This window comes from Amphiura filiformis, chromosome 12 (assembly GCF_039555335.1).
Source record: "Amphiura filiformis chromosome 12, Afil_fr2py, whole genome shotgun sequence".
NCBI classification, from domain to species: domain Eukaryota; kingdom Metazoa; phylum Echinodermata; class Ophiuroidea; order Amphilepidida; family Amphiuridae; genus Amphiura; species Amphiura filiformis.
Window position 1 is genome coordinate 61834967 of NC_092639.1, and position 19980 is coordinate 61854946.

The 19980-nt window shown below is 33.2% G+C and overlaps 1 protein-coding gene and 1 long non-coding RNA gene across 3 annotated transcripts in view; one reads left to right on the forward strand and one right to left on the reverse strand.

Annotated features, from left to right (window-relative positions):
- The window catches only part of LOC140166984 (tenascin-R-like), a 43862-nt gene that overhangs the window by 9622 nt on the left and 14260 nt on the right, over positions 1-19980 (reverse strand). The window lies entirely within an intron of this gene.
- Positions 1550-5464, forward strand: LOC140166543 (uncharacterized). 2 transcript variants are annotated; one of them, XR_011860880.1, is made up of 3 exons: positions 1550-1706; positions 4054-4145; positions 4902-5464. It is a non-coding gene; the product is annotated as an uncharacterized lncRNA (long non-coding RNA). The 2 variants fall into 2 exon arrangements; XR_011860881.1 differs by lacking the exon at positions 1550-1706 and adding an exon at positions 2184-2480.

Genomic DNA, 19980 nt, shown 5'->3' on the forward strand with positions numbered 1-19980 from the left:
ACAGGTTGCAAATATGAACAAGGCATTTTGAGATGAAAGGCGCAGCCAACTTTAATAACCTTACATTGAATGGATCTAATCCTGATGATTTACAATTTTGCATTTTACTTATTTGTTTAAGAACAAATTCATTAGATATTGCTCTAAAACTAAATTTGTTTACACTATGATTTTGATGAGAACATAAAGTATTACAAGTGCATACATAATTATCATTGTTATTATTAAATTTACTCCCAAGTTCATTACCTATTGAAGTGAAAAACTCATTGAACTCATTTGCCATATCCTTTTTGTTACCTGAGTAATTACCATTCTTTTTAACAACTGCTGAAGGTATACTTGATGTTTTGTTTGGTATAATTTTCTTAATTGTTTTCCAAAGATTTTTACTATTATTTATGTTGCTACTTATAGCCTCGTTACAATAACTCTTTTTCAGTGAATATTTCATATTGTTTACTTTATTTCTAAGAGACTTTGCTTTACTCCAATCTTCAGCATTATTTGTCTTATGTGCTTTTGAAAAATAGTAGTCCCTATCTTTACTTAGTCTCAAAAATTCACTGTTCACCCATTCAGGTAAACACCCTTTAACTTTCTTTTCCTTAAATGGTGCATGCTTGTCACAGGCAGCATTGAATGAAGACTGCCATTCATTAAGTGCTTCATTGACATCATTGTGTGATCCGAAGGAAATCACATTTGTTTTCCGACCAGGTGCATGTTTGTTCGCGCCGAACAGGCCTAACTAGCTGGTTGTATATTCTATAATTTTCCTGGTGTGTTAACTGTGCTTACATCTAGACACCAGTTTGATTTTTTTGAACGGGACCCTAATTTAATGAGAAAAAAAGCGCCGAAAAAAATAAATTCGCACTGCACACAATTGCGCATAATTAGCCCAAATCTGGCATTTTCCTGTCCAAATACACCTACTTTTGAGCGTTGGTGCATGAGTGCGGCATGATTGGGTGCGATAATTTAACGTGAAATTCAATGAACGAGGTTACTATTCGCGTATACTACACACCATGTGGATTTGACTAACAAGCACGGTGGTTGAACTGCGCCTATGACTATGTTGTTCATTCCGTCTATGATATTGTCATTCCGTCTATGATAATTATTTTCTTACCGAAAGAAATTCATTTTTAGGAGAACTTGCGTGTGTCAAGGTTAAACTTTACCGCTTCTACTTTACATAAATATTATATAATAACATGCAGTAGGTTTTGCAATTTTACTTCGTTTGTGTAGGCCCTATAGCATTTCAAATAATAAACCCGCTTATATTGACAAAACTTCCCATCATGCATGTTAAATTGACATATCTTCCCATCAGCCTCTATTTAGGAGATGACTAATCATGAGTCATATATAGAGTTGAGCGAATTGATAGGGAATCGATAGCGAATCGATGAACTTGAACAGTTACGTAACATTGCAGCATCTTCAATATCATTTGGCGATGGGGTTTTTTTGGGTTCTTGTTTTGCCCACACCTATATTTCAAGTGTTTTCAAGTGGCGTCGGGTCTAAACAAGCGTCCCTCTTTGTCACAGCTGATCGAATTCTCCAAGTTGACGGATGCGAAAAAAATCATCTCCACGAAATCATCTTTATCATCTCCAAGAAATCATCTTTAAATTATAGTTCTTCTGATCATCTTCATTCTGCAATCATCTAAACGCAAGATGGACAAAGTATGATATTCTTCAATTTTGTTATGATTTATTGATAAGTATAATTATGATTTATTGATAAGTATAATTATACTATGGAAATTTATTGACGGTAGCTATTGGGACTTTTAAGCTTGATGTGTTTTGTAGCTTTTTGTGATCAGTTGTGGTTTACGTTCATCAGTTGTGGCCTGTTTTATAATAGGCAAAAATTCATTATGATAGCTATACCGTATTTTTCCAAACTTAAATATACTTCTTGATAAATTTTACTAATATTTAATGATTTTGGTATACATTTTAGTTGAAGAATTTTGAAGGAACTGCAATGCAATTTCGCGAAAACATTTTCGGTTAATTTAAATGTAAGTTCGTCTACCTTTTTCTGTTCGGCATGACATGGTCTATTTAGCAATGTTTTCGGGTTCATTTTAATCAATATTTCGGTCATTTAGCAATGTTTTCGGGTTCATTTTGGTCAATGTCAATGTTTGTCTAGCTTTGTGCGGGCTTGACTTCATTTTATAGTCCTAACGGCCCGCCTAACGTGTTCAGAATCCTATAAACGGCACGTATATGCAACTCGTTTTATCTGTGTCTTGACGGTAGCTATCTGAGAGACCGTTTGTAACGGTTCATCTGATCAAAAAGGAATTAAGTTTTGTAGTGAAAGACAAAATGTCGCTACGCTATCAATGACTGCTTGGATATGAAGCGCTTGCGATCAAGGCGAATGTCGTGACACAGTCGATTTGATCAGAAATAATTTCTTCGTTAGAATACGTTTTGGTATGGGTAGGTAATCATGATATTTTTAGAAGGAGAATTAAGGAACCGATCGATACAAGATAAACGATCCAAATCGTTGGCTTTATTTACCTTAAATTTTACGAATTCTGCACCCGGCTCCATGAATGATCATGATGATAAATCTCGTAATTTTTTCAATTACAAACGCAGAATAATAATTATTGCGATAGACCAACAACATCATGAACAAACATTACATGATTATGGCCATGTCATGCTAATTTTGTCATATAAAAGTACAAACTTTTTGTATTATTTTTGTATTGCATTTGGATTTGCACTTGCAGTTCCTTGCAATGGTGCAGGTATATGGAAACCTTGCGGTGGAAATATGATGGCAATGATCGTAATATTTATCATTGTTTATTAGTAATAATGATCATTGATGATAACGTTCCCATCATGTAACGTCAATATGCCTCTTCAATTCTAATGTATACTTTGGTTTTACTAATTATAATACCATGCATGCATGGACTCTGCTTATGTTGATCGTCACTTTGCGAAAGCTCATGCTCGAAACCGGGTTGCACACATCACGGTCATGTTTATGTGCCCTGTTAGGGTTTGGAAACTTAGGATAATCGGGTGGCCCAAAAATTATGTACAACATGTTGATGCTCGCTCGCACACGTCATGGTTATCGATTCTAATTCTATAATTCCCAAAAATTATGTACAACATGTTCGATGCTCGCTCGCACACGTCATGTTTATGTGCCCTGTTAGGGTTTGATATAAACTTAGGATAATCGGGTGGCCCAAAAATTATGTACAACATGTTTGATGCTTGCTAGCACACGTCATGGTTATCGATTCTATAAATCCCAAAAATTATGTACAACATGTTTGATGCTCGCTCGCACACGTCATGGTTATCGATCGTCAAAATTTACCCCTTGCAACAGCTGCTTATGTTGATCGTCACTTTGCGAAAGCTCATGCTCGAAACTAGTTTGCACACATCACGGTCGGTCATGTTTATGTGCCCTGTTAGGGTTGGGTAACTTTGGATAATCGGGTGGCCCAAAAATTATGTACAACATGTTGATGCTCACTCGCACACGTCATGGTTATCGATGCTATAAATTTTCCATCTGCAACAGCTGCAGCTGCTTATGTTGATCGTCACTTTGCAAAAGCTGATGCTTGAAACTGGGTTGCACACATGACGATCATGTTTATGTGCCCTGTTAGGGTTTGGTAACTTGGGATAATCGGGTGGCATGTGCCAAATGAACACATTTCAAACGGTAGGTCTCTACGCGCATGAGTAACAAGGGGGGGGGGTGTCTGACCCAATTTTTAATAGGCCGGTTCTCGGTAACGACAAGGAGTATAGACCTACCGCTTGAAATGTGTTCATTGGGCACATAGGGCTATGATATAAGTGATTTTAAATAAAACCTGAGAGGGTGACCAGCCAACCCATTTGGTGATTTGAGATGGACTGACCCAGTAAAATGACTGTCTCTCCGCGAACCAAAAGACCAACACCAACACAAGAGACAAGATAGTTTGTCAAATACCATTTTTATTTTATTTTATTTTTCATACAGGTTCTGTGATATGCAACCGTGAAGTTCCACACCTGTGGCAACACCAAACACCAACATATAAATCACTACTGTAGTCTGGAGGATTACCAAAGGTACGGTATTTAAAATCGCTTTATCCATTTCAAAATGGAGCTTTTTGAATCTGAAGAAAATTCTTTTATTTTTCTCATAAATCCCAGTGAAATTTTAAGTCTGAAATACTTACGGTTCTATGTCCATTGTGATTCTGTGAAACACATTTTTGCTTCTTAATATTAAAACCACTACTGCTAGTGAAATTTATCTTTTTCAAAAGTCAAAACTTAAAGGAAGGGACATGGTAAAATATTTTGTATTCTTATACAATGTACATATTGAGGCTTTACAAAAAAATGTACCATTAAAATTATTGTTTCCAAATTTTGAGTTGCTTGTTCGTGCAGTTTTGATGAGAAGCAATGCCTGACAGGATATGCAGATTATGAACTAAACGAAATTTATCTCAGGCGATAAATTTTAGTATTACTTTACTAATTTTAATGAGTAAAATATGAGCTTTATGCCAATACCAAAAATCTCAGTTTTGATATAAAAATTAAGGGGAAAAAAGGGGGAGGGGTTAAGTTAAGACAGTACTCTACATGTAATGTACATGTATGTTTGTATCCTTCTCTGGCGGACTCTAAACAAGTGATGTGGAAATACCAGGCTAACCATAGACCCTTGATGATTATGAATTTCTCGCTGACACAAAATATTTTTTCAGTTGTTTTGGAAAATGGCCAGATGTGTAAGTGGCAATAAAATATTAATTTTGTTAAATTTTTAAGTTAAACTAATTCGTAATTTTATGTACAATTTTCTTTCAGTTGCTGCTGAAATGGGACCCAAGCTCTGCAAACGGAAACTACAATGGAACATGATGATAGAATACATTTATCAGCCCAGCAAAACAATGACGAAGATAGACATGCAAAAAGCAAAAAACAAATGCCTCCAATTGATGACAAATCATGAAAAACATAAATTTAAAGACTGCTTTTCTCACAGTCTTAATTGTGGAAAATGGATTCATCAGATTCAGAACTTTTCATTAGGGATACCATTTTTTAATAAGGAATATGAGTGACAAACTTTAAGACTATTTTTCCCCCAATCATGAAAATATGGGTACATGTTAACATGTATATCATGCAGATTGGGGCCACAATGTCGAGTTAAAAACATGAAAATGTAAATAAAATAATTAAGAAACTCCCACATAAATACATATGTAAGAGTGTTCTGGACCACCTATTGTCAATGCTGTTTATCGCAAATGCATTTTAAGATGTGTAGATATGAGGGGTCAGACTCCAGCCCCAGTCATGAAACTTATATTCAGAAAGATTTTATTTAAATGGTTAATTTGAATAAACCAAGATGTCATGTATACTTGCATGTAAACATACTTGTGTTACCAATACTTTGATAAGCTCCATATGTGGTAAGCTTATAATTATAAGCTTACTGGTATATGGTATGGAACCTCCTTAAGCACAGTACTTTAAATATGCTTTTTCAGTATGCTTTAAATGCACTTTTCTAGTCATTGTGCTTTATTTGTACTTTAAAGGTACTTTATTGTCGTTCCGAATGTCGCACATTGCAATGTTGTTTAGAAAGTACATTTAAAGCACAGTGCTTTAAATATACTTGTTTTGGTATAAAGTATAATTAAAGCACAGTACTTTAAATATGCTTCTTTGGTATAAAATACAATTAAAGCACAGTACTTTAAATGTGCTTTTTTCAGTATGTGCTTCAAATGTACTTTTCTGGTCATTGTGACTTATTTGTACTTTAAAGGTACTTATTGTCGTTACAAATGTCGCACATTGAATGTTGTTTAGAAAGCATATTTAAAGCACAGTGCTTTAAAAATACTTGTTTTGGTATAAAGTATAATTAAAGCACAGTACTTTAAATATGCTTGTTTGGTTATAAAGTACAATTACAGTACAGTACTTTAAATGTGCGTTTTTTCAGTATGCTTTACATGTACTTTTCTGGCCATTGTGCTTTATTTGTACTTTAAATGTACTTTATTGTCATTCCAAATGTCACACATTGAATGTTGTTTAGAAAGCATATTTAAAGTAGGCCTACAGTGCTTAAATATGCTTGTTTTGGTCCAGGGTCGATATGTCCTTTAAATAACCCAACATTAAAACAATTTATGCCAAACTTTTCCAACCTTTCTAAAATAATAGTTCTGAAACTACAGTTTGTCCACTCTGAAGTACAAAGTGACAAAGCGCGCATACACAGCATGTAAACAGCACTGCGCCTATGCTGCAGCTATGTCTGCCTTCAGCCTTCAAAGTCAGCACAATGTAAAAGGTCCGCATCAATACTATGTACTTCAAACTAGACAGACAGTATATACCCAGCAAACACAAAAACGCTTTTAAATAAGTTATATTTTGGCTTTTGGTTTAGGTAAAAACGTTTTAATAACATTAAAATGTCGGGTTATATAAAGGTCATGATAACGCTTTAAAATGTTTTGTATGAAAACACATTACAACAATATTTCTAAATGTTTTCAAAAAATGTTATTGTAAACTATTTTTGCCAAATATTGTGTCAATACTTAAATAACATTTATGTTAAAATATTTGAATCCAGCAAACACAGAAATGTTCTTAAAATGTTTTTTTCAAAACCTTTTAATAACATTTAAATGTCGGGTTATATAAAGGTCATGAAAACGTTATTGAAAATATTTTGGGCAAACATTTTTCGCAAAATATTTTTTCAACCCCAAAATAACATTCTGTTTAGAATGTTTTGTATCAAGTTTTCAAGAATGTTTTCGGAATGTTATTAAAACGTTTTTATACCCTTTATATAACCCGACATTTAAACATTTCTTGTAAAACATTTTTATTTGCTGAGCAGTAGATTATCAAAAAATGTTTTTTAAGGTTATGAAAACATTTTATACTCTTAATATACCCTTTATATAACCCGACATTTAAACGTTTTCTGACAACCTTTTGCGAATGATGTCGAAAACGTTTTGTGTTTGCTGGGTACATATTCAAAACAAAGGCCTTAAAGCTACAATGTACGACAACCACCCATTCCCAATTGGGTGTCAAACAATCCAAAAATTACCTCACAAATCAATGTGACACATATAAAAACATACCTCAAGGCCATCGTACATTCTAGCTTTAATACACTGTTCATAAATTAAATAATACTCTGTGCAATTATGTTAACTTTTGTAACGTCATTCCAGAACAAATAAATTTATATGCTTAAACTAATATTTCCAACTTCAGATTCTTTATTTTGTCTCATCTTATTTATCCCTTTTAAGAAACAATAGTAACACATATTAACATCAACAAGTCAACTTCATATTAACAATTACATAACATTCTAAACACACATTCAACATATAATACAAACCTTCACAAAAAAACTCAACCTGCAAACAGAACAAACATTCTCTAAATTATAATCAACAACTACTCAGTATTTTATCAACAATTATACATTCCATACATGTGTTCATGCATATCAAAAGCATGCACTTGAGGGCTCATACATATATCTCTCATTTCAAATAATAGCCATGAATAAAAACCAGACACATTTCAATAAAAAGGTCACTTCAAATCATCCACAAGTCACATAGTTTAGAAATACAAAACATTCCTTAAGGGAAGGGGTATGTACGTTTCGACAGTATTTATTGTGGGACATTAGAGTACATCAGACATATCGAATTGCATTCTGAATACGAAGAATGTCCTTCTGATGTCAAATAATTTTGATTTTTTGAAATTCGCAATGTAATACACATTTTATGGCAAATCATTTAAAAATTGATGTTTTTGATATTGAAATTTTATACATCTGATGATTTATAATTGAAGCTTATGTAGGTGGAATAAAAAGCCGATAATCAATTGAAAATTTTGACTTTTCAGATTGAAGATATGGATTTTCCCCCAAAACACCAACAAAAATTAGGTCTTTTGGGGGAAAAATCCATTTCTTCAATATTAAGAAAGGTAAAAATCAAACTTTAATAATTTGTCATAACATTTGTAATATCATAACTTTCATAAAATATAAATTATTCGATATCAGAAAGACATTCTTCGTATTCAGAATGCAATTCAATAGGTCTGATGTGATCTCATGTCCCACAAAAATGCTGTCGAAACGCCATTCCAGTTCCCTTAACCATGTCACTTAACCATCATTTGAAGTGACCTCCACATGCTATGAGTCTAGTATTCATTCCAAACTATTATGAAATAAAAAAATATACAACCATCAAGTGCAACCTTTTCATATGGATGTACACAAATAACAACAAACCCATCTATACATAGTTGCCACCCCAATATCCAATCCTATTTATAAAATGTCCATTTCTACATTCCATAACATAAACAACACAACACATACAACTCTTACACCTCAAAATCAATCCATAATACACATTACACACACTCGGATCACACAAGGTTCTGAACAGAAACTCAACATACAACCCAAAATACACATCAAAAACCAGTAATCAGGATCACACAAGGTTCCCAATTACCACCAACCAACCTGAACCACAAACCGCAAATGCCGAAAACCGCGAAACCCGAGAACCGCTCTAGTTTATATTATGAATTCTACCCCAATCAATATTTTTGATTGTATCAATATAATCTACTTCATTAAAGTTTTTGAAACATCTGGATCTTACAATTTTTGGTGGAAGTTTCTCAACTTATTACATTTTCTTACAGCATATATTAATGAATGATCACTAAGACCTAAACTATGAACACCAGATGAGATAATAAGTTCTGGTTTTGATACAAATATTAAGTCAATTTTTGTTTTACTAGTTTCAGTTATTCTTGTATAATCTGTTATAATTTGTTTCATATTAGAATTGTTTGCCAACCTTGTCACTTTTCTTAAATTACCAATTTTAACCTGATCTAAATTAAAGTCTCCTAAAATATATACATCATCATATAAATTGTTACATTTCTTAAATATATCATCAAGATTATCAAGAAAATCAACAGTACAGTCTGGTGGGCGATAAATACTGCCAACTAAAATAGGCTTTGTGTTGGTTAAATTAAGTTCAATAAAAATACCTTCAATATCATTATCATATATATCCTCATTTTGTTTTGACAAAATACTGTTTTTAACATAACATAAAACTCCACCCCGTATTTTACCATTTTGTCTATCAAGTCTATAAGTACTATAACCATCTATTTCTACTTCTGAGTCATCAACATCCTTATCTAACCAAGTCTCATTAATACATAACGCATCAATAGCATTGTCATTCAAAAGGAAATTAACCTCATCAACTTTGTGGATTAAACCCTGGATATTTAAATGAGCTATTTTAAGGCCCTTCCTAATCTTACACTTTAAATCAATAAAGCCCTCATTAAGAGGAAGTTCATCATTAGCAAATTTGTGAAAACAATTCTTGCAATACCAATTATTATTTAGCTTAACATCATTATCATCAACACATCTAAGGTGAAAATCAAGTGTACAATTATTACAAGTTACATAAAGATCATTTTTTTAAATTTTTCTTACACACTCACCACAAAAATCATTTTCAGTTTTCTTGCAAATTTTGACATTCTTTACAGTTTTTAAAGTTTCAGTTCTTTTTTTACCGGTACTAATTTTATCTTTTACCTTACAACACTTGTTTGTACACTCATTGTTGTCACATGTTGTGACACTAGTAATTTCTTCATCATCAAGATTTCCATTGTCTGTATCATTGGCATAAACATCATGAGAAATTTCATTTTCCATAGCAGAAGTACTGATTGAAACATCATTATTACTACTACATGTAATAGCACTAGTTATATGTACAGATTTCTTTACAACAGCATTAACATGTTTAGTGTCATCATTCATATTATTTACAATATTTATATCATTTGTTATATTATTTACATGAACATTGTTATTACTAGGTATATTGTGGGAACAATTGTAATTTACAGAAGTACTTTCAGGATAAATATCTGCTTTTTCAAAACATAATCTACTTGTATCATCCCTATTACCTTGGTCAATAACATCAACAACACTTGAATGAGAATGAATGAATGGGTGATGAGAGGGAGTGACTTCATGAGCACAATAGGTGACACTTGAGACATGATGATGGAGCTAGGAATGAGAGCAAAAAGTAGGAAGTCACCACGGTACTTTCCATGGAAACTTTTACCAAACCGACAAAGTCTCCACGGAAGAAAAATCAAGAAGCACAAAGTCACCACGGATATCGATCGTGAAGGACGCTATGGTGTCTTTTAAAATGTCCACGGAAACTATTACCAAACAGGCAAAGTCACCACGCTGATCGATCGCTATTTGCATAACAATGAAACAGGAAACGGGGGTGCTGGATGAGCTGACCTTTGACTGTTGTCACAAGCAAGCTTAATCAAGTTAATTAGTCGGGTGGTGGAGGAAGTGGAGGAGCTCTGTGTAATTCCAATGGGAAGTTGGTGTGCATAAAGAATTTCTGCACTTTGGTGCATCTAACTTAGTACAACTGCATTTTCATAGTGTTAATCTTAATTTTAAACTAATTAAGGATTTAACAAGCTTTTAATTTATGCAGTGGAATATGTGTGTCATGCAATTCCGTGGGGTTTAAACAACTTTTAAGGCATAAAAAGGAAAACTCAAGACTGTAACATGTACGGTATAAAATAAATTGCATGATTTATTATAAGATTGTTTTTGTTTGATGTTCAAAGTACTTAATAAAATAAGAAATTAGAAAAAAAAACCTTAGAAAATCAATATTATTTGATATCAGAAGAATTCAATTTGATATGTCTGATGTTCTCTCATGTCACACAAAAAATATTGTCAAAACGTTCATACCAGAGCACTTAATGTAAAATTTCCTTTTAGTCGCCCTTATCAACCGGCAAAATCCATGCAGAAATTCACTGAGGTGACGCACCTCACTGTACTACGTTTCTTATTCAGATTTCAATAAAGGAATACATACTTATTAAAATTGTGCTTGTCCCCAAAGATGTTTCTATCTAGATTTCGTGAAATTCAAACTAAAACTAAAACTGGCATTACTTTTATACATATAAATATCTAATTCACATATAGGGTGTTCAAAAAAATCTGGCATGAGTAATGGGTCCGGGGACATTGAAATTGGGACCCGAGTACATGGGTACTACAAGTCTGCCTTGAAGTAAACTTTATATTAAATCTAATGATATGTACTTAAAGTGTATGTAGCTTGGATGAAAAGTCGACCAAGCCGATCAATTGAAAATTGTGAACTTTCAAATATACATTTTTTCCTAAAAGACCTATTTTTTGTGTTTTTGGAAAAAAAATCCATATCTTCAATACGTGATGTCATAATTTTCAATTGATTGTCTGCTTTTCATCCCAGCTACATACACTTAAAAGTACATATCATAATCATTAGCTTTATAAAGTTTACTTTAAAATCCTGTGTTCTACACAGTGCATTTATCTAATTCCAATCCTGAGGGTGGTGTAACTCAAAGCTCATACGTATTGGTCTGTGTGAGAAGGTTTTCTAACTTAGACTTTTATCTTCACACTGCCATCACTAACAACGCGATATAAATGCGATATAATTTTTGAGAAAAATGCAAAAATAGGCACAAAGTTGGCCAGGGTGTAGTACCCCTTAAGCATTTCAGTCCAAAGTAAATATGCGATAGCACAAAATTTAATACAACATTTAAAACATGCTCCAAATTCACTAAAAACATATCAAAATCTTCGTCTGGGCCTAAAGATCACAAAAATGTAAGTAACAATATCTGTGCACATAGAACATAATAATAGTTACTAAGTTATGAAGCTCAGCATGTCTAAGATTAGACTATGCCATAGTCGATTTTTGATTAATAAAAATGTTATTAATCATGATGAACGCATTCAGTTGAACTCGAAATTATACTGATATTTAGTACATCAAAATACTAGTATAAAATGGTTATGAAAAAGTTTAGGCTATATAATTATATTTGTGACAGTAAAAGTAAAGTATAGGCCCTACGATGCTTATATTATTGAATGCAACATATCATAATGGCATAATTATAATGACACTTCAATACTGAACAATTCTAATTTTAGAATCTGCCAGTTTATTATCCGAAAAACTTGGGAAGCTATTACAAACAGAGGGCGACGGTGACTGAAAAGATCAGTTGTGAAAATCTATCAATTGTGCACTCATTAATTAAATCAGAGTTTTAAGCTTAAATGTAATAGCCAGAGTATGCACAATTGGCAAGTGGACTACGGAGAAGTCTAGTCTAAGATCAATTCAATTTGCATGTTGTACAGGCCGGTTGAAAAATTAAAGTTGCTCCGTTTTTTGTTAAGTGGGGCAAACTGTTCCTCAAGTTCAAGTGATTCAGGGAAAGAATAGTTACTATGTAAAGTTCAGAAGAGAGATGATAAATAAATATCTAATCCTATTGAATCCAACATTATTTAACTCTTTGCCGTGTAACATACTAACTACTGTCTGTTCAATTAGCTTAGATTCTTGAATTTTTAAGATATTTGAAAAATAAAAAAATGCTGCCAAAGTCATCAAAGAAAAGTGTTAGCACAGCCTTAGACCCAACGTGATTTATACTTTTCAAATTCCCAAGTTCAATTTAAAACACGAGTTCTTTTCAATTTTGCCTCATTTTAGGCAGTTACTTGGGTCCACCCAATGGGTTCGCGACCTTTTTACAAATCGAGTGGGACGGTCCATTCTCAACTTAGGGCATAGACCCTATCCAATATAGCAAAACAACCTGTTCACCAATCTGTCCTGTCATTTCAATAGAGGCCTTGCATGTGACGTATCATCCCGTAAATATGGCGGACTACTCAAATGCATACAACAAAAGCATGATTGCAATCTACCGTGACAGTTCGTCTCACACACATAACCCTGTACTACGATCAAATAGGTTGATGACAACATTTGATTGAATGAACTGCACTCCGCCATAACTACGGTGAAGGACACCGGTTCAAATCCTTTGTTTGGAGCCAGTCGATAAAATGATGCAGGGCCTCTATTGATACCGTTCCGGTTATTGGATAGGTTCTATAAGCTTCTATAGGTGATGATGGTCCACCGTTTTTTGTTACACGAAATTATATGGCGCGATTACGTTTTATGCATAACATTATTCTGAGCATTATTTTTCCTAAACATTTTTTTCCATCTTATTTCAACTGGTTTACAATGTAAATTGAGTTTTGTTTAATACCATCATTCCTTCCCAAGAATATCAGCATTCGCTTGACATTTTCAGATACAGTGACCATGGTAGGTATAATACCTACCATGCAGTGACTTTTCAAAAATTGCTTTCTGTAACCTGATTATTTTGAATAATATTTTCTTGTACAAAAGTTCTTTTGTCCTTCTCATAGTTTGTATTCAACAAACAAAACGAAATAACTAATTGAAAATAAATGTGTAGTTTTATAATAGGCCTAAATGCCTACACCTTCTCAGATCCATTCGCAAAATAAATTCGCAAAGTAAATAAATAAATAAATAAATAAATAAATAAATAAATAAATAAATAAGTAAGTAAGTAAATAAATAAATAAATAAATAAATAAATAAATAAATAAATAAATAAATAAATAAATAAATAAATAAATAAATAAATAAATAAATAAATAAATAAATACGCAAGGCATGTATTTATATAAGCTGTGTCTATTTTAGAAAACTTACATGTAGTTCATAAATAATAAGGTAATGTTTCAACAGTAGGATTTCAACACAAATCTGAAATAGGCCTACTGACAATTATACAGGGTGTCCCAAAATAAAGAGGCCCCTCATTGCGCCATCTTTTTCGCCTATTTCTGAAAAGTTGATCAAATATATTTTAATCCAAAACAATTATTTCAATCGGCTCACAACTTTTGAAGATATGCCCTTTTAAAGACAAGTACCCGTTTTTCACTCTGTCCACGGAGAGCAAACAGAGTGGTTGGAATGGCTCATGCTGTGGAGTGGCCTGCAAGATCACCAGACCTTTCAAAATAAGAAGCCCTCTTTTATTGCTTGCAAAGTATATATTAAAAATAACAGGGAAACTGAGTATTACAAAGATAAAAAAAAGGGTAAACTTTCTGCTCATTATAAAAAGTGGAGATTTGACCTTTAATTTTGTTTTTTGTGTATGTACTGGGCTGTGTTGAAGACAATGTTAAATTACATGTATTTGGTAAAGTAGACTTTTATATGATGTAACATTTTTATATTGATGCTGCATTTGTGATTTTTCTTGTGTGATTTTTATTGATTCTTGTGATTTTGAAAATATATAATGAAAATAAAAGCACAGGGCACTTTTGTGTCTTGTGGGAAAGATAAAAAAGATCACCAGACCTTACACCACTTGATTTCTTCATTTGTGGCAAATTCCAAGATCTTTGCAAACGTATTACTGCTATATTCACAAGTATCCGGCGCACAAGGTTGGTACGCAACGTAATTGATGCAATGAGGATTAGGGCTGAAACCTGTATTCGTCAAGGAGGCAGCCAGGTGGAGGGCAGAGCAGCACAGTAAACTCACTTCAAAAGACAAACTAAAGAGCCCTTTTCAGGGCTACCTTTTATTCCAAAAAGAGAAATGACTTATGTTGTCAATAAAAAGAAAGCAAGAAAGAATAAAGTAGGAACGTAAGAGACATAATAAAACAAAAAGGCATAAAATAACCGAGAAAAACATAAGTAACTGCAAGTATAGCAAAAGAAGTCCCATCCCACATCAATTTCGCCCAAATTAATGACACTAAAATCCATAACCCATAAGCCCACCGGTAAAGCCCATTCCCTAAAATAAAGTTATTATTTTATAAAGTTATCATCGAGGAATGTTTTATATTCATGCATGGTATATGCACTTTTCAATGTTTGAAGTAGCCAAACCTCCTCCGTGGACAGAGTGAAAACAGATACATTTCTTGAAAAGGGCATATCTTCAAAAGTTATGAGCCGATTGAAATAATTGTTTCGGTTTATTAAAGCTAACGGGTAAAGGCTTCTTTACATACCAACATATACTTGATCAACTTTTCTGAAATAGGAGAAAGAGAGGGCTCAATGAGGGGCTTTTTTTTTTTTTAGGGACACCCTGTAGCTATTTTGCTGGACAATTCTTGATGCGGATGGTCGAATAAATACTATCTCAGCGCATTGTGACATATCGTCCGGCGTCCCCATTGCTCTAAATGGATTGATTCAAAAAAGTTTATGGTACCCGACGTTCTACGGCTTGTTTTGAAAATATCGCGGGAAAAGACCAAAATTGAAAAGAAATCGGGTTTTAAATTGAACTTTAGAATTTGAAAAGTATAAATCACGTTAGGTCTAAGGCTGTGCTAACACTTTTCTTTGATGACTTTGACCGCAAATTTTGTATTTTTTTTCAAATATCTTAAAAATTCAAGAATCTAAGCTAATTGAACAGACAGTAGACATGGTAGATAGTGCAAACTTTTCATTTTCTGAAGCCTCTAAGCTAGATGAACAATAAATATTTGTCTTGATTTTTACTAAAGTTGGAGCAACTTTGGACCCATTCACAACAAGCAATTCGAACTTGGACCTTTTGTGTCCCAACTGTAGATTGTATGCGCACAAACATTTCTGTGATCCTTGGGATGGATGAATAATTTGACATCTTGGAAAGTGTTCTTGGTATCAAATTTGCCCCCCTATATACTATCCTATTGGGTCTTTTTGAGGGTCACAGTCTCAAAATTCTGCCTGGCAGACAATTGAATCAAATTCAGTATACCCAATTTAAAAAAAAAAAATAAGCTGGTTGTCAACTTTAACGCAAACTTGCTGGTTGGAACACGGTCTAGTAGGCCAATCAAATTAAGATGAGTAAGGGGTTAACCCATCACTAATTGCAACAGAATCCATTTAATCACCATTCATTTCAAAAAACATTATTATTAAAGAAGTCCCGAAAATCCAAGTAGTGGAACAGTACCTAATTTGCATAAATCCAAAATGGCTGCTTATACAGGGGTGGAATTTCAAAGTTGATCAAATCCTGTTACTTGCTGTTAAAGTAAATTCACACCAAACCTCAATCCTTTGTGCATCCTTTTAAGGTTGGTCTGAACCCTGGAATTATGGAAACTTTTGGGCCTCATAACAGGGCTGTCAACTTTTGGAATTGCTTACGTGAGACAGAGACGCACCGGGATTTGGCGACTCAATGTTCATTTTGACCCATTATTATTTGAGCCTAGTACACTACCCAACAAACACACTTTTACAAAAAACGTTAAAATGTCCGGTTTTATAAAGGGTATAAAATCGCTTAAATAACACTCAAAACATTTTTGAAAACTTGATGCAAACATTCTAAACAAAATACTATTTTAAAGTGTCGATTTTGCACAAATATTTGCCCAAAATATATTGCGTATGCGTATACCGTACTATATATATAGGCCTTGCATAGCCTAAACATTGATTATGCGTATAATTATTTCACTATTATAAACGGTATTTTTTTTTCCTACTTAACTTAACAGTTTCATATATCATGATAGGCCTATGCCTACATATTGAGGTTGTATATTCCATTATCAAGTCATGTTAGGTTCATTAATGGGTTTTTTTCTAATGATTTAGTAATGTCCACATCTCACTTTGTATTACATTTTCATGTCATAATTTGTATTATTATATATTCATATTATATTATATTATATTATATTATATTATATTATATTATATTATATTATATTATATATTATATTATATTATATTATATTATATTATATTATATTATATTATATATTATATTTTATAGTATTATCATTATTCTTATTATATGTCTATTATAGCCTATGGAGGATAAAGTGGTCGGTGGTCACAATCAAGAAAGTGTGACGTGATTCAGTATGCAAATTTTATATAAACAATAGCAACAATCATTCATTCTGTTAACACTAGAGGTAGTGTAAATGGCGATTTATATGTTCCAAAGTGCAATACAAATTATGGTAAAAGCTCTTTCCAATACAAAGGTAGCGCTTTATGGAATGTTATTTCAAAGATATTCGCCAAGTCAACTCACTAATGCAATTCAAAAAGAAACTCAAAGAAGACCTGAAATTGTAGCACAACTAATTCTGCAGCTCATACATGTCAAATGTTTTTACATACTTCGTGTTTCTCTTTCAATTATTGTTAATTACAAAAACTTGGTTTTCATGCTGTATAATATTTATATAAGGTATTTTAATGCTGTGTAATGTTTATGTAAGCTCAATTTCTTATGGTTTTTAATAATGTATATTCTACGTGTATTTAATGCTTTTATATGTTTGTCTCAGGGCCCTACTGAAAATCAACATTGTAATATTTGTTGAGTAGGTTACCCTGCTTAAATATGGTTAATAAATAAATAAATAAATAAACAATAGGAGGATATAATTCGATTATCAATAATATATATTGTTTGGTTCATATCTACTGATATAAGAGCTTTTAACTATAGAGTATCATGATTTGAAGTGGTCGGAAACCAGGAAATTTGATCAACTTGACCAAGGTAATCAGCTCATAATGCAAATGCCGCACTATATGCATAAACAATAGCAACAATAGCGGGGGTATAATTCTATTATCAATAATATTCAATAATATTGTTTGGTTCATATCTACTGAAATAAAAACTTATGACTAAATAATAGAGGATAATTATTTGAAGTGGTCGGAATCCAGGAAGTATGATCAACTTGACCAATGTGATCGGCTCATATGCAAATATCCTATTGCCCTATTGTACACGCAAACAATGGGAACAATTGGGGGATATAATTCGATGAAGATAATTAGGCCTATATGATATGATAATATGCAAAATATAGGATAGGATTTTACGATATCTAATTATTAAAATATGCACTGCATACATTAATAGAAAATAATGATTTACAATATCTTGGTGTAGATTATTCATCTAGCAGTTCAAAACATTATTTTATAATTATATTCAATCTAGGCCTGGGCCTATATAGTAATAATACTGGAACTAAAATTTGCAACTCGCTTTGCTACATTGCTTCCGATCAGATGCCTGATGAAATCCGAAGTTTTCGGACGCAACACGAGCAAAGTGAGTTGCAAATTTTATAGTTCCAGTATGGCAGTATTAGATTGAATTGATAAAATAATGATTTACAATCTTATAAAGATTATAAGATGTGTATCTTTAATGAATGAAGGAGTGAATGAATGAATTGTTGAATGAATGAATCTGAGACGAATATATGAATGAATGTATTGTTGAACGAGCGGATGGATGAATGAATGAATGAACTTATATATGAATGATAGACTATCACCACACCACCACCCAAAAAACCCAAACACCCCCCCCCACACACACACACACACATACCACCACCACCAAACACTAACAACATTATAAACAGCAATGATAAAATATAATGTATAATTATCGTCGCACAAAACAGTAGTTTCGAGGATTCGAATAGTGCAACCAGCATTACGATTTTCAACAAGCGTTTCAACGCGACTGGATTGATAGACTACCGTGGCTACTTTTACAAAAATAGGGAAGTCACCATGTCTACTTTTACCAAAATGACAAAGTCGCCATGGGTGTAAAATAATGTAAAGTGAGCTCAAACTCTATTTTTCTGAATTCTGCGCTCAAAATCAAAAGCTATAAATTAGGCCTTATACATTGAAGATATAGTTGATGAACGTGGGGTCTGCAGGTATACATGTGTGGGGTGTGTGGGTTTTTGTTGTTAGTGTGAATATACGCTTTACATGCTTACTCCAAAAAAGTTGAGACCATTGCCTACCGTACCACCAGAAACCCTCATCGGTGCTATCTACTGTAGATAGCAAGCTACACAATCTTACATACGCTATCTCAGTAGAGATGGTATTAATTATGTATCATGCTGTGTTCCATATAGAAAATTATAATATATACGAGTGTGTATAATTATGCCCTTATAGTCCCAGTATCTACAGCATGCAGTTCAATTGCGGTACCTCTTCAGGTTCGTATATAATCTATAGGTCTTTTGGTGCCAATGCAAGTTGATCGCTAATCTTAAGGGGCACTTCAGATAATCAACATCATCATCCCCATCATCATCTTGCTCCAAGGCCATAAGATGGTATATAGCCAGTTTTAATTATGTATGACATGGTATGTACTATCATGCTTTTTAATATAGAAACTTAGGCTATAAATGCGAGTGTATAGGCCCTAGACCCAGCAGTGTTCACGTCACAGCATGCATTTTAAGTGTTCAATTGCGGTATAGGCCTACCACTCTAGTCTAAGTTCACTAAATGATTTATAGGTCTTTTGGTGTCAAGTTAATAGCCAATCTTAAAGGGGCACTTCGTAATCACTGGCATCATCCCCACCCGTCTTGCTCCACAAAACTATAAATTTTATATTATACCATCAGAAATCTAGGAGTCATAGTTTTGTGCATGGGCTCGTTTAGCATAGTCATGACAGTACTTTGAGTACAACTTTGTAAACAAGCGATCTGCTAGACACTAGGCATACAGTCATGATAATACGGTGCTATCAACTGCATGCGGTATGATAATATTAATCATTAGGCCTACAAAGCGGTTTAATAGCCATATTTGGCGTTCTCAGCCGGGCGCGATTACCTGGCTGATGGTGACTGTACCCACTAAGTTTCATGCCCAATATGACATTTTTTACTAATTTGACCTCAGAGACCCCTGGTGACCCCAAAATGACCTTCCAGAAATTTGGCTCTAAATGTTGACTGTAGCCTA